The 16,159-nt window shown below is 39.6% G+C and overlaps 1 non-coding gene across 1 annotated transcript; it reads left to right on the plus strand.

The window, feature by feature from the left end:
• Positions 1-11,655: 11,655 nt before the first annotated feature.
• On the plus strand, positions 11,656-11,763 carry LOC112699759 (small nucleolar RNA R71). The gene has a single exon (XR_003152699.1). It is a non-coding gene; the product is annotated as a small nucleolar RNA R71 (small nucleolar RNA).
• The last annotated feature ends 4,396 nt before the right edge of the window (positions 11,764-16,159 follow it).

Here is a 16,159-nt window from a genome sequence, read left to right on the forward strand (position 1 = left end):
TGACTCTGTATTGAGAGAAGCTTTTCATGCTTCTTCTCCATTTGTACAGAAGGAGATCCTTGAGCCTTAAACACAAGGTAGTCCTCATTCACTTGAAGAACTAACTCTCCTCTGTGAACATCAATCACAGCTTTTGCTGTGGTTAGGAAGGGTCTGCCAAGGATGATGGATTCATCCTTGTTCCTCCCAATGTCTAGGATTATGAAGTCAGCAGGGATGTAAAGGCCCTCAACCTTCACTAAAACATCCTCTACAAGTCCATAAGCCTGTGTTCATGGATTTGTCTGCCATCTCTAGTAAGATTCTTGCAGCTTGTACCTCAAAGATTCCCAGTTTCTCCTTTACAGAGAGTGGCATGAGGCTTATGCCTGACCCCAGGTCACACAGAGCCTTCTCAAAGGTCATGGTGCCTATGGTACAGGGTATTAAGAATTTTTCGGGATCCAGTTTCTTCTGAGGTAATTTCTGCCTAATCAAGTCATTCAGTTCATTGGTGAGCAAGGGGGTTCATCCTCCTAGGTCTCATTACCAAATAACTTGGCATTCAGCTTCATGATTGCTCCAAGGTACTTAGCAACTTGCTCTTCAGTAATATCTTCATCCTCTTCAGAGGAAGAATACTCATCAGAGCTCACGAATGGCAGAAGTAGGTTCAATGGAATCTCTATGGTCTCTGTATGAGCCTCAGATTCCCTTGGTTCCTCAAAGAGGAATTCCTTTTTGTTCAGAGGACATCCCATGAGGTTTTTCTCACTGGGAATCACATCCTCCTCACTCTCTCCAAGTTTGGCCATGTTGGTCATGGTTATGGCCTTGCACTCTCTCTTGGGATTTTCTTCTGTATTGCTTGGGAGAGTGCTAGGAGGAGTTTCAGTAACCTTTTTACTCAGATGACCCACTTGTGCCTCCAAATTACTAATGGAGGATCTTGTTTCATTCATGAAACTTAGTGTGGTCTTAGATAGATCAGAGACTATGGTTGCTAAGCCAGAACGACTCTGCTCAGAGTTCTCTGTCTGTTGCTGAGAAGATGATGGAAAAGGCTTGCTATTGCTAAACTTATTTCTTCCACCATTATTGTTGTTGAAGCCTTGTTGAGGCTTCTATTGGTCCTTCCATGAGAGATTTGGATGATTTCTCCTTGAAGAATTATAGGTGTTTCCATAGGGTTCTCCCATGTAATTCACCTATTCCATTGTAAGGTTCTCAGGATCATAAGCTTCTTCTTCAGAAGATGCTTCTTTATTACTGCTAAATGCAACTTGCAATCCAGTCATATTCTGAGAAATCATATTGACTTGTTGAGTCAATAATTTGATTTGAGCCAATATGGCATTCAGAGTATCAATCTCAGTAACTCCTTTCTTCTGAGTCGTCCCATTGCTCACAGGATTTCTTTCAGAAGTGTACACGAACTGGTTATTTACAACCATTTCAATGAGTTCCTGGGCATCTGCAGGCGTTTTCTTTCCGCCTGCAGAATGGTCCAATGACATCTTGGATAACTCAGACAGACCATCATAGAAGATACCTATGATGCTCCATTCTGAAAGCATGTCAGAAGGACACCTTCTGAGCAATTCCTTGTATCTTTTCCAAGTTTCATAGAGGGATTCACCTTCCTTCTATTTGAAGGTTTGAACATCCACTCTAAGCTTACTCATCTTTTAAGGTGGAAATAATTTAGCTAAGAAGGCATTGACCAGCTTTTCCCAAAAGTTCAGGCTGTCTCTAGGTTGTGAGTTCAACCATATACTAGCTCTGTCTCTTACAGCAAAAGGGAAAAGCATAAGTCTGTAGACCTCGGGATCTACTCCATTGGTCTTAACAGTGTCATAGATTTGCAAAAATTCAGCCAAGAATTAATGAGGATCTTCCAATGGAAGTCCATGAAACTTGCAATTCTATTGCATCAGAGAAACTAATTGAGGCTTAAGCTCAAAGTTGTTTGCTCCAATGGAAGGAATAGAGATGCTTTTGCCATAGAAGTCGGGAGTTGGTGCAGTAAAGTCACCAAGCACCTTCCTTGCATTGTTGTTGTTGGGTTCGGCCATGGCTGTTTTGTCTGCTTCCTTTTCAAAAATTTCTGTCAGGTCCTCTTCAGAGTGTTGTGCTTTAGCTGCTCTTAGCTTCCTCTTCAAGGTCCTTTCAAGTTCAGGATCAGCTTCAACAAGAATGCCTTTGTCCTTGTTCCCACTCATATGAAAGAGAAGAGATCAAGAAAGTATGGAATCCTCTATGTCACAGTATAGAGATTACTTGAGGTGTCAGAGGAAAATAGGAATAGAGGGATGAGGTAGATAGAGAAGATTTTGAACATATAAAGAAGGATAGAGTCCAAATTGCTAATTGAGGAGAAGTATTAGTCCTTAAATAGAAGGAGGTGATAGGGGGGAATTTTTCGAAAACAAATTTTTAAATAAAACTAAAAAATAAAAATTAAAAAGAATTAAAAAGAATTTTGAAAAAGTGGTTGATGGTTTTGGAAAATTGAAAGTGAGAAAGTGGTTAGGTGGTTTTGAAAAAGATTTTGAAATTAGAATTTAAAAAGATGCGATTTGAAAAAGATATGATTTAAAAAGATATGATTGAAAAGATAAGATTGAAAAACAATTTAAAAAAGATTTGATTTCTAAAATTGATGACATGACTAACAAGAAATTAAAAGATATGATTCTAAAATTCAAATATTGAACCTTTCTTAACAAGAAAGTAACAAACTTGAAATTTTTGAATCACAACATTAATTGTTAGCAAGGATTTTCGAAAATATTAAAAGAAAAATGAAAAATATTTGATTTTGAAAAAGATATGTTTGATAAGAGAGGATATGAAAAAGATAAGATTTTGAAAAATTAGGTTTAAAACTTGAAAAATTGAAAAAGATATGAATTGAAAACAAAATTACCTCCCTGGTGTTATCCTGACGTTAAACGCCCAGAATGGTATCCATTCTGGCGTTTAATACCCACTTGGCTACCTCCTTGGGCGTTAAACGCCCAGCCAGGTACCTTGGCTGGAGTTTAAACGCCTGAAATCCTTCTATACTGGGCGTTTTGAACGCCCAGCTTTTTTTCTGTGATTCCTCTGCTGTATGTTATGAATCTTCAATTCTCTATATTATTGACTTGAAAAGACATAATTTTGAATTTTTTGAATTTTTAATGATGAGAGAGAAAAACAACAGAATGAAATTAAATATTAAAAACTAAGATCAAAACAAGAAATGCATGCAAGAACACTTTGAATGTCAAGATGAACATCAAGAACACTATGAAGATCATGATGAACATCAAGAACATATTTTTGAAAATTTTTAAGAAAAGAAAGACATGCAAGACACCAAACTTAGAAATTTTCATACTAGAGACACTAACAATTTGAGAATGCACATGAGAAACAACAAAAGACACAAAACAAGAGAATTTAAAGATCAGACAAAGAAAATCATCAAGAACAACTCGAAGATCAATGAAGAATACAAGAACACACTTTCCAAAAATGCAAAAAGAATAAAGATATGCAATTGACACCAAACTTAAAAATTGACACTAGACTCAAACAAGAAACACAAAATATTTTTTTGTTTTATAATTTTATAATTTTTTTGTATCTTTTCGAAAATTATTTTGAAAAAGAAAATAAGAAACTCAAAAATTTTTAATAAGAATTCCAGGAATCATGCAATGTTATTCTAAAGCTTCAGTCTAAAAAGATTAGACATGGCTAGCCAAGCTTCAGCAAGACATTACATACAACAGCCAAATTGATGGGAATCAACTAGCTCCTGTGATGATAAAAGCATCATCTGAAACTTTAGAATTCGTTCTTAAAAATTCTGAAGAACAAAATAAAAAAAGAAAAATACCTAATCTGAGTAACAAGATGAACCGTTAGTTGTCCAAACTCGAACAATTCTCGGCAACGGCGCCAAAAACTTGGTACGTGAAATCGTGATCTCATACACTTTCTTCACAACTCCACGCAGCTGACCAGCAAGTAATACCTTACGTGAGTAAGCGTCGATCCCACGGAGATTTTCAGCTTGAAGCAAGCTATGGTCATCTTGTAAATCTCAGTCAGGCAGATTCAAATGGTTATGGGGTTTTGATAGTTAAAAGATGAATAAGACATAAAATAAGATAGAGATACTTATGTAATTCATTGGTGGGACTTTTAGATAAGCATATGGAGATGCTTTGTTACTCCTGAATCTCTACTTTCCTACTGCTTTCATCCAGTCATGCGTACTCCTTTCCATGGCAAGCTGTATGTTGGGGGGATCCCCGTTGTCAATGGCTACCATCCGTCCTCTCAGTGAAAATGGTCCGGCTACGGGTAACGTAGGGCTAATAATCTATCGGTTCTCACTTGTGTTGGAATAAGATCCAATGATCCTTTTGCACACTGTCACAGCGCCCAGCACTCGCGAGTTTGAAGCTCGTCATAGTCATCCCATCCCAGATCCTACTCAGAATACCACAGACAAGGTTTAGACTTTTCGGATCTCACGAATGCTGCCAATTGATTCTAGCTTATACCAAGAAGACTCTGATCTCACGAAATGAAAGGCTCTGTTGTTAGGAGAGGCAACCATGCGTTGTGGACTAGGAGGCCAAAAGATATGCATTCAAGCTTGTTTTCAAGTAGAACAGAAGTGGTTGTCAGGCACGCGCTCATAAGTGAGAATGGTGATGAGTGTCACTTGATCATCACATTCATCATGTTGAAGTTCGAATGAATATCTTAGAACAAGAATAAGCTTGAATTTAATTGAAAACAGTAGTAATTGCATTAATTCATGAGGAACAACAGAGCTCCACACCTTAATCTATGAGGTGTAGAAACTTAACCGTTGAAAATACATAAGTGATGAAGGTCCAGGCATGGCCGAATGGCCAGCCCCCTAAACGTGATCAAGAGATCAACAATGATACAAAGATAGACACAAAAATGATCTAAGATCTCCAGATAAAAATACAATAGTAAAAGGTCCTATTTATAATGACTAGTAACCTAGGGCTTACAGAGATAAGTAAATGATGCAGAAATCCACTTCTGGGGCCCACTTGGTGTGTGCTTGGGCTGAGCATTGAAGCTTTCACGTGCATAGGATTTTCTTGGAGTTAAATGCCAACTCTGGTGCTAGTTTGGGCGTTTAACTCCAGCTTTTATGCTAGGTTTGGCGTTTAACGCCAGAAAAGGGTAGAAAGTTGGCGTTAAAACGCCAGTTTGCATTATCAAAACTGGGGAAAAGTATGGACTATTATATATTGATGGAAAGCCCAAGATGTCTACTTTCCAACGCAATTTAGAGCACGCCAATTGGGCTTCTGTAGCTCTAGAAAATCCATTTCGAGTGCAGGGAGGTCAGAATCCAACAGCATCTGCAGTCCTTTTTCAGTCTCTGAATCAGATTTTTGCTCAGGTCCCTCAATTTCAGCTAGAAAATATTTGAAATCACAGGAAAATACAGAAACTCATAGTAAAGTCCAGAAATGTGATTTTTTCATAAGAACTAATAATTATATACTAAAAAGTAACTAAATCATACTAAAACTACCTAAAAACAATGCCAAAACGCGTATAAATTATCAACTCATCACAGTGCCACCACCAGTAGCACCCCAGCTGACATACCTACTGGTACAAAATCTCATAGGATGCATGGAGCGCAGCGAGCATCGCATAATGCGATGCTTTGATCGTGTGAGTCAGATGCTAGTATCACTGGGCACCGAGATGCCTCCTGATTTTGACCCTTCTTTCGCAGAGGAGGAGCAGGCTCAGCAGCCAGAGGCACCCGCATAGACCTAGGCTACCCCTGAGGCATAGCAGACCTCTGTGGAGCCACAGCCTCAGCCCCAGCCAAATGCGACTGTTGACCCTCACCCCGAGTTCGAGCTATAGCATCGAGGACGATGCTTCATTCTATGTGTGGGGAGGTCACCGTCGTCACCGTTGATGAATGGATTTTTGACGGTTTAGAATTTTACTAATGAAATTGGTGGACGAAATTGTGATCACTACAACTTCGCACAACTAACCAGCAAGTGTACTGGGTCGTCCAAGTAATAAACCTTACGCGAGTAAGGGTCGATCCCACAGAGATTGTTGGTATGAAGCAAGCTATGGTCACCTTGTAAATCTCAGTCAGGCAAACTCAAATGGGTATGGTGATATACGAATAAAACATAAAGATAAAGATAGAGATACTTATGTAATTCATTGGTAGGAATTTCAGATAAGCGTATGAAGATGCCTTCCCTTCCGTCTCTCTGCTTTCCTACTGTCTTCATCCAATCCTTCTTCTTCCTTTCCATGGCAAGCTTAAGCAAGGGTTTCACCGTTGTCAGTGGCTACCTCCCATCCTCTCAGTGGAAATGTTCAACGCACCCTGTCACGGCACGGCTATCCATCTGTCGGTTCTCGATCAGGCCGGAATAGAATCCAGTGATTCTTTTGCGTCTCTCACTAACGCCCCGCCCTCAGGAGTTTGAAGCACGTCACAGTCATTCAATCATCGAATCCTACTCAAAATACCATAGACAAGGTTAGACCTTCCGGATTCTCTTGAATGCCACCATCAGTTCTAGCCTATACCACGAAGATTCCGGTTAAAGAATCCAAGAGACATTCACCCAGTCGAAGGTAGAACGGAGGTGGTTGTCAGTCACACGTTCATAGGTGAGAATGATGATGAGTGTCACGGATCATCACATTCATCAAGTTGAAGAACAAGTGATATCTTAGAACAAGAACAAGCGGAACTGAATAGAAGAACAATAGTAATTGCATTAATACTGAGGTACAGCAGAGCTCCACACCTTAATCTATGGTGTGTAGAAACTCCACCGTTGAAAATACATAAGAACAAGGTCTAGGCATGGCCGAATGGCCAGCCTCCCAATGATCTAAGATAGCATCAAAACAAGGATAACTACCCAGATATGATCTAAGAACTAGATGTCCAAAGATGAAAATACAATAGTAAAAGGTCCTACTTATAGAGAACTAGTAGCCTAAGGTGTACAGAGATGGATAAATGACATAAAAATCCACTTCCGGGCCCACTTGGTGTGTGCTTGGGCTGAGCATTGAAGAATTTTCGTGTAGAGACTCTTCTTGGATTTAAACGCCAGCTTTAGTGCCAGTTTGGGCGTTTAACTCCCATTTTGGTGCCAGTTCCGGCGTTTAACGCTGGGAATTCTGAGGGTGACTTTGAACGCCGATTTGGGCCATCAAATCTTTGGCAAAGTATGGACTATCATATATTGCTGGAAAGCCCATGATGTCTACTTTCCAACGCCGTTGAGAGCGCGCCAATTGGGCTTCTGTAGCTCCAGAAAATCCACTTCGAGTGCAGGGAGGTCAGAATCCAACAGCATCTGCAGTCCTTTTTGGTCTCTGAATCAGATTTTTGCTCAGGTCCCTCAATTTCAGCCAGAAAATACCTGAAATCACAGAAAAACACACAAACTCATAGTAAAGTCCAGAAAAGTAATTTTAACTAAAAACTAATAAAAATATACTAAAAACTAACTAGATCATACTGAAAACACACTAAAAACAATGCCAAAAAGCGTACAAATTATCCGCTCATCACAACACCAAACTTAAATTGTTGCTTGTCCTCAAGCAACTGAAAATCAAATAAGATAAAGAGAAGAGAATATGCAATGAATTCCAAAAACATCTATGAAGATCAGTATTAATTAGATGAGCGGGGCTTTTAGCTTTTTGCCTCTGAATAATTTTGGCATCTCACTCTATCCTTTGAAATTCAGAATGATTGGCTTCTTTAGGAACTTAGAATCCAGATAGTGTTATTGATTCTCCTAGTAAAGTTGATGATTCTTGAACATAGCTACTTATTGAGTCTTGGCCGTAGCCCAAAGCACTCTGTCTTCCAGTATTCCCACCGGATACATACATGCCACAGACACATAATTGGGTGAACCTTTTCAGATTGTGACTCAGCTTTGCTAGAGTCCCCAATTAGAGGTGTCCAGGGTTCTTAAGCACACTCTTTTTGCCTTGGAACACAACTTTATTTCTTTCTTTCTTCTCTTTTTCTCTTTTTTTCTTTTTCTTTCTCTCTTTTTTTTCGATTTTTTTTTCATTGCTTTTTCTTGCTTCAAGAATCATTTTTATGATTTTTCAGATCCTCAGTAACATGTCTCCTTTTTCATCATTCTTTCAAGAGCCAACATTCATGAACCACAAATTCAAAAGACATATGCACTGTTTAAGCATACATTCAGAAACAAAAGTATTGCCACCACATCAAAATAATTAAATGTTATAAAATTCAAAATTCATGCAATTCTTTTCTTTTTCAATTAAGAACATTTTTCATTTAAGAAAGGTGATGGATTCATAGGACATTCATAACTTTAGGGCATAGACACTAAGACACTAATGATCACAAGACACAAACATAGATAAACATAAGCACTAAAATTCGAAAAACAGGAAAATAAAGAACAAGGAAATTAAAGAACGGGTCCACCTTAGTGATGGCGGCTCTTTCTTCCTCTTGAAGATCCTATGGAGTGCTTGAGCTCCTCAATATCTCTTCCTTGTCTTTGTTGCTCCTCTCTCATGATTCTTTGATCTTCTCTAATTTCATGGAGGATGATGGAGTGTTCTTGATGCTCCACCCTTAGTTGTCCCATGTTGGAACTCAATTCTCCTAGGGAGGTGGTTAGTTGCTCCCAATAGTTTTGTGGAGGAAAGTGCATCCCTTGAGGTATCTCAGGGATCTCATGATGAGTGGGGTCTCTTGTGTGCTCCATCCTCTTCTTAGTGATGGGCTTGTGGTCATGCCTTCTCAGTTGAACCGGCTTCCCTCTTGAGTTTCTCTTCCATTGAGCGCCCTCTTCACAAATGTTTATGAGGACTTGGTCCAACCTTTGATCAAAGTTGACCCTTTTTGAGTGAAAAAGGGACCTCGGGATTACCTTCTTCAAGGCCACAACTTCATAGAAGTGGTCTTGATGCACCCTTGAGATGAATCTCTCCATCTCCCATGACTCGGAGGTGAAAGCTTTTGCCTTCCCTTTCCTCTTTCTAGAGGTTTCTCCGCCTTGGATGCCATAAATGGTTATGGAAAAACAAAAAGCAATGCTTTTACCACACCAAACTTAAAATGTTTGCTCGTCCTCGAGCAAAAGAAAGAAGAAGAGAGTAAAGAAGAAGAAATGAAGGAGATGGGAATGGCTTTTGTTTTCGGCCAAGAAGGGGAAGAAGTGGTGTTTAGGTTGTGTGAAAATGATGGAGTGAAGATGGGTTTATATAGGAGAGGGGGAAGGGTAGGGTTCGGTCAAGTGAGGGTGGGTTTGGGTGGGAAAGTGGTTTGAATTTGAATGGTGAGGTAGGTGGGGTTTTATGAAGGATGGATGTGAGTGGTGAAGAGAAAGAAGGGATTTGATAGGTGAAGGGTTTTTGGGGAAGAGGTGTTGAGGTGATTGGTGAATGGGTGAAGAAGAGAGAGAGTGGTGGGGTAGGTGGGGATCCTGTGGGGTCCACAGATCCTGAGGTGTCAAGGAAAAGTCATCCCTGCACCAAATGGCAAACAAAATCTCGTTTTGTGCCAATTCTGGCGTTAAACGCCGGGCTGGTGCCCATTTCTGGCGTTTAACGCCAGCTTCTTTCCCTTTTCTGGCGTTTAACGCCAGTCTGGTGCCCCTTTCTGGCGTTAAACGCCCAGAATGGTGCCAGACTGGGCGTTAAACGCCCAACAGCTAGCCTCACTGGCGTTTAAACGCCAGTGGGTTCTTCCTCCAGGGTGTGCTTTTTTCTTTCTGTTTTTCATTCTGTTTTTGCTTTTTTCATTGATTTTGTGACTTCTCATGATCATCAACCTACAAAAGACATAAAATAACAAAGGAAAATAGTCAAAATATAATATTGGGTTGCCTCCCAACAAGCGCTTCTTTAATGTCAGTAGCTTGACAGTGGGCTCTCATGGAGCCTCAGAAATGCTCAAAGCCATGTTGGAACCTCCCAACACCAACTTAGAGTTTGAATGTGGGGGTTCAACACCAAACTTAGAGTTTGGTTGTGGCCTCCCAACACCAAACTTAGAGTTTGACTGTGGGGGCTCTGTTTTGAGAGAAGCTCTTCATGCTTCCTCTCCATGGTGACAGAGGGATATCCTTGAGCCTCAAACACAAAGGATTCTTCATTCACTTGAATGATCAATTCTCCTCTATCAACATCAATCACAGCCCTTGCTGTGGCTAGAAAGGGTCTGCCAAGGATGATGGATTCATCCATGCACTTCCCAGTCTCTAGGACTATGAAATCAGCAGGGATGTAATGGTTTTCAACCTTTACCAGAACATCCTCTACAAGTCCATAGGCTTGTTTTCTTGAATTGTCTGCCATCTCTAGTGAGATTTTTGCAGCTTGCACCTCAAAGATCCCTAACTTCTCCATTACAGAGAGAGGCATGAGGTTTACACTTGACCCTAAGTCACACAAGGCCTTCTTGAAGGTCATGGTGCCTATGGTACAAGGTATTGAAAACTTCCCAGGATCCTGTCTCTTTTGAGGCAGTTTCTGCCTAGACAAGTCATCCAGTTCCTTGGTGAGCAAAGGGGGTTCATCCTCCCAAGTCTCATTTCCAAATAACTTGTCATTTAGCTTCATGATTGCTCCAAGGTATTTAGCAACTTGCTCTTCAGTGACATACTCATCCTCTTCAGAGGAAGAATACTCATCAGAGCTAATGAATGGTAGAAGTAAGTCCAATGGAATCTCTATGGTCTCATTTTGAGCCTCAGATTCCTATGGTTCCTCTTGGGGGAACTCATTGGAGGCCAGTGGACGTCCATTGAGGCCTTCCTCAGTGGCGTTCACTGCCTCTCCTTCCTCCCAAAATTCGGCCATGTTTATGGCCTTGCACTCTCCTTTTGGATTTTCTTCTGTATTACTTGGAAGAGTACTAGGAGGGAGTTCAATAATTTTCTTGCTCAGCTGACCCACTTGTGCCTCCAAGTTTCTGATGGAGGACCTTGTTTCAGTCATGAAACTTTGAGTGGTTTTGATTAGATCAGAGACCATGGTTGCTAAGTCAGAGGTATTCTGCTTAGAACTCTCTGTCTGTTGCTGAGAAGATGATGGAAAAGGCTTGCTATTGCTAAACCTGTTTCTTCCACCATTATTGTTGTTGAAACCTTGTTGAGGTTTCTGTTGATCCTTCCATGAGAGATTTGGATGATTTCTCCATGAAGGATTATAGGTGTTTCCATAGAATTCTCCCATGTAATTCACCTCTTCCATTGAAGTGTTCTCAGGATCATAAGCTTCTTCCTCAGATGAAGCCTCCTTAGTACTGCTTGGTGCATTTTGCATTTCAGATAGACTTTGAGAAATCATATTGACTTGTTGGGTCAATATTTTGTTCTGAGCCAATATGGCATTCAGAGTGTCAATCTCAAGAACTCCTTTCTTCTGACTAGTCCCATTGTTCACAGGATTTCTTTCAGAAGTGTACATGAATTGGTTATTTGCAACCATTTCAATCAGCTCTTGAGCTTCTGTAGGCGTCTTCTTCAGATGAAGAGAGCCTCCAGCAGAGCTATCCAAAGACATTTTGGATAGTTCAGAGAGACCATCATAGAAAATACCTATGATGCTCCATTCAGAAAGCATATCAGAAGGACACTTTCTGATTAATTGTTTGTATCTTTCCCAAGCTTCATAGAGGGATTCTCCTTCCTTCTGTCTGAAGGTTTGGAATTCCACTCTAAGCTTACTCAATTTTTGAGGTGGAAAGAACTTTGCCAAGAAGGCATTGACTAGCTTTTCCCAAGAGTCCAGGCTTTCTTTAGGTTGAGAGTCCAACCATGTCCTAGCTCTGTCTCTTACAGCAAAAGGGAATAGCATAAGTCTGTAGACCTCAGGGTCAACCCCATTAGTCTTGACAGTGTCACAGATTTGCAAGAATTCAGCTAAGAACTGATGAGGATCTTCCAATGGAAGTCCATGGAATTGCAATTCTGTTGCATTAGAGAAACTAATTGAGGCTTAAGCTCAAAGTTGTTTGCTCCAATGGCAGGGATAGAGATGCTTCTCCCATAAAAGTCGGGAGTAGGTGCAGTAAAGTCACCCAGCACCTTCCTTGCATTGTTGGCATTGTTGTTGTTCTCGGCTGCCATGTGTTCTTCTTCTTTGAAGATTTCTGTTAGGTCCTCTACAGAGATTTGTGCTTTGGCTTCTCTTAGCTTTCTCTTCAAGGTCCTTTTAGGTTCAGGATCAGCCTCAACAAGAATGCTTTTGTCCCTGCTCCTGCTCATAAGAAAGAGAAGGGAACAAGAAAATGTGGAATCCTCTATGTCACAGTATAGAGATTCCTTTAGGCGTCAGAGGAAAAGAAAAGTAGAAGACAGAAGTAGAAAATTCGAACTTATCAAAGAAGATGGAGTTCGAATTTTGCATTAAGGAATAGTGTTAGTCCATAAATAGAAGGATGTGAGAAGAAGGGAAGTAATTTTCGAAAATTAAGTGAAAGATTTTGTAAACATTTTTGAAAAACACTAATTCATTTTCGAAAATGAAAGTGGAAAAGAAATCAAGTGATTTTTGAAAAAGATTTTGAAATTAAAATCAAAAAGATTTGATTGAAAACTATTTTGAAAAAGATGTGGTTAAGAAGATATGATTAGTTTTAAAAAGATGTGATTGAGAAGATATGATTTGAAAAACATTTTAAAAAGATTTGATTTTGAAAATTAAAAACTTGGCTAACAAGAAAAGATATGATTCAAACATTAAACCTTTCTCAATAAAAAGGCAACATACTTGAAATGTTGAATCAAATCATTAATTGATAGCAAGTATCTTTGAAAATAGAAAGAAATCAATTTTGAAAACATATGATTGAAAAGATATGATTTGAAAAAGATTTGATTTTGAAAAACTTTGAAAACTTGAAAAAAATTTGCATTGAAAACAGAATCTTCCCTCTTGTGCCATCCTGGCGTTAAACGCCCAGAATGGTGCACATTCTGGCGTTTAACGCCCAAAACTATACCCTTTTGGGCATTAAACGCCCAACCAGGTACCCTGGCTGGCGTTTACACGCCAGTCTGTCCTTCTTCACTGAGCGTTTTGAACGCCCAGCTTTTTCTGTGCAATTCCTCTGCTGTATGTTCTGAATCTTCAATTCTCTGTATTATTGACTTGAGAAGACACAAACAAAAAATATTTTTGGATTTTTAATAATCAAAATGCAACTAAAATCAAATAACAATGCATGCAAGACACCAAACTTAGCAGTTTGTATACTACTGACACTATATGGGACACATAAACACTCAAGTCAAAAGAATTCAAAGATCAGAGTAAGAAATCATCAAGAATTGCTTGAAGATCCTTAAGACACATGAATGAATGCATGCAATTGACACCAAACTTAAAATGATACTCTAGACTCAAACAAGAAGCATACAGTATTTTTGGATTTTATGATTTTGTAAATTTTTTTGTGCTTTTTTCGAAAATTAAGTGGAAAAAGGTATCAAAATTCTTATTGAGAATTCCAGGAATCATGCAATGTTTAGTCTAAGACTCCGGTCCAGGAATTAGACATGGCTTCACAGCCAGCCAAGCTTTCAAAGAAAGCTTCGGTCCAAAACACTAGACATGGCCAATGGCCAGCCAAGCCTTAGCAGATCACTGCTCCAAAAGCAAGATTGATAGAAATCAACAAGCTTTTGTGATGATAAGTTGAAACCTCGGTCCAATGAAATTAGACATGGCCTCTCAGCCAGCCAGACTTCAACAAATCATCATGAAACTCTAGAATTCATCTTCAAGAATTCCCAAAAAATACCTAATCTAAGCAACAAGATGAACCGTCAGTTGTCCAAACTCAACAATCCCCGGCAAAGGCGCCAAAAACTTGGTGGACGAAATTGTGATCACTACAACTTCGCACAACTAACCAGCAAGTGTACTGGGTCATCCAAGTAATAAACCTTACGCGAGTAAGGGTCGATCCCACAGAGATTGTTGGTATGAAGCAAGCTATGGTCACCTTGTAAATCTCAGTCAGGCAAACTCAAATGGGTATGGTGATATACGAATAAAACATAAAGATAAAGATTGAGATACTTATGTAATTCATTGGTAGGAATTTCAGATAAGCGTATGAAGATGCCTTCCCTTCCGTCTCTCTGCTTTCCTACTGTCTTCATCCAATCCTTCTTCTTCCTTTCCATGGCAAGCTTAAGCAAGGGTTTCACCGTTGTCAGTGGCTACCTCCCATCCTCTCAGTGGAAATGTTCAACGCACCCTGTCACGGCACGGCTATCCATCTGTCGGTTCTCGATCAGGCCGGAATAGAATCCAATGATTCTTTTGCGTCTGTCACTAACGCCCCGCCCTCAGGAGTTTGAAGCACGTCACAGTCATTCAATCATCGAATCCTACTCAGAATACCACAGACAAGGTTAGACCTTCTGGATTCTCTTGAATGCCGCCATCAGTTCTAGCCTATACCACGAAGATTCCGGTTAAAGAATCCAAGAGACATTCACCCAGTCGAAGGTAGAACGGAGGTGGTTGTCAGTCACACGTTCATAGGTGAGAATGATGATGAGTGTCACGGATCATCACATTCATCAAGTTGAAGAACAAGTGATATCTTAGAACAAGAACAAGCGGAATTGAATAGAAGAACAATAGTAATTGCATTAATACTTGAGGTACAACAGAGCTCCACACCTTAATCTATGGTGTGTAGAAACTCCACCGTTGAAAATACATAAGAACAAGGTCTAGGCATGGCCGAATGGCCAGCCTCCCAATGATCTAAGATAGCATCAGAACAAGGATAACTACCCAGATATGATCTAAGAACTAGATGTCCAAAGATGAAAATACAATAGTAAAAGGTCCTACTTATAGAGAACTAGTAGCCTAAGGTGTACAGAGATGGGTAAATGACATAAAAATCCACTTCCGGGCCCACTTGGTGTGTGCTTGGGCTGAGCATTGAAGCAGTTTCGTGTAGAGACTCTTCTTGGAGTTAAACGCCAGCTTTAGTGCCAGTTTGGGCGTTTAACTCCCATTTTGGTGCCAGTTCCGGCGTTTAACGCTGGGAATTCTGAGGGTGACTTTGAACGCCGGTATGGGCCATCAAATCTTGGACAAAGTATGGACTATCATATATTGCTGGAAAGCCCAGGATGTCTACTTTCCAACGCCGTTGAGAGCGCGCCAATTGGGCTTCTGTAGCTCCAGAAAATCCACTTCGAGTGCAGGGAGGTCAGAATCCAACAGCATCTGCAGTCCTTTTTGGTCTCTGAATCAGATTTTTGCTCAGGTCCCTCAATTTCAGCCAGAAAATATCTGAAATCATAGAAAAACACAAAAACTCATAGTAAAGTCCAGAAAAGTGAATTTTAACTAAAAACTAATAAAAATATACTAAAAACTAACTAGATCATACTGAAAACACACTAAAAACAATGCCAAAAAGCGTACAAATTATCCGTTCATCAGAAATCTCGTTGTAAAGTATAATCTCCAAACCAACAATAATCCTTTCATTCAAAAAATTTGTTTGTCACATGTACAAATTGCTAAAATTTATAAACCGAAGTATTTGGACCTCGGGTCGTCTCTCAAAGGACTTGCAGGGTAGTGTTCTTGTTATTGGTTATGGACTTGTATATTTTAGGGTTTTGAATGAGAAACATAAAGAGTAAATGGTAATGAAATTCTAATAACAAAACGGTCTTGGCAAAGGTTCGTTGTCAAGGGTCTCTATCCTTATCACTAACACCACAATTATGATAGTTGCAAGGAACAATCCCACTAATTCGTCCTCTAACAAGTAGCAAGGAAGGTCAAGTGAGTTCCTAAGTTACCTTCCCAAGCCAAGAACATAAAATTCTACTCTAACATCCTTCCAAGCATTTTATCAAACACTTGGAAGGTATAAAAGAGAAGCATAGTAAATCACAACAAGAATGAATTCTAACAACTATCAAATACAAAGAATTAACAACAATAATCAAGGAAATCAGAATTACCTCAAATTGCATTAAAAGAAAATAAGAGAAATAAAAGTAGATCCACAACAAAGTAAAGAATTATAAGGATTAAAGTACAAAACTAGAGAGAGGGAGAGTAGAGGAGTAAG

Source organism: Arachis hypogaea, chromosome 6 (assembly GCF_003086295.3).
Source record: "Arachis hypogaea cultivar Tifrunner chromosome 6, arahy.Tifrunner.gnm2.J5K5, whole genome shotgun sequence".
Lineage (NCBI taxonomy): Eukaryota > Viridiplantae > Streptophyta > Magnoliopsida > Fabales > Fabaceae > Arachis > Arachis hypogaea.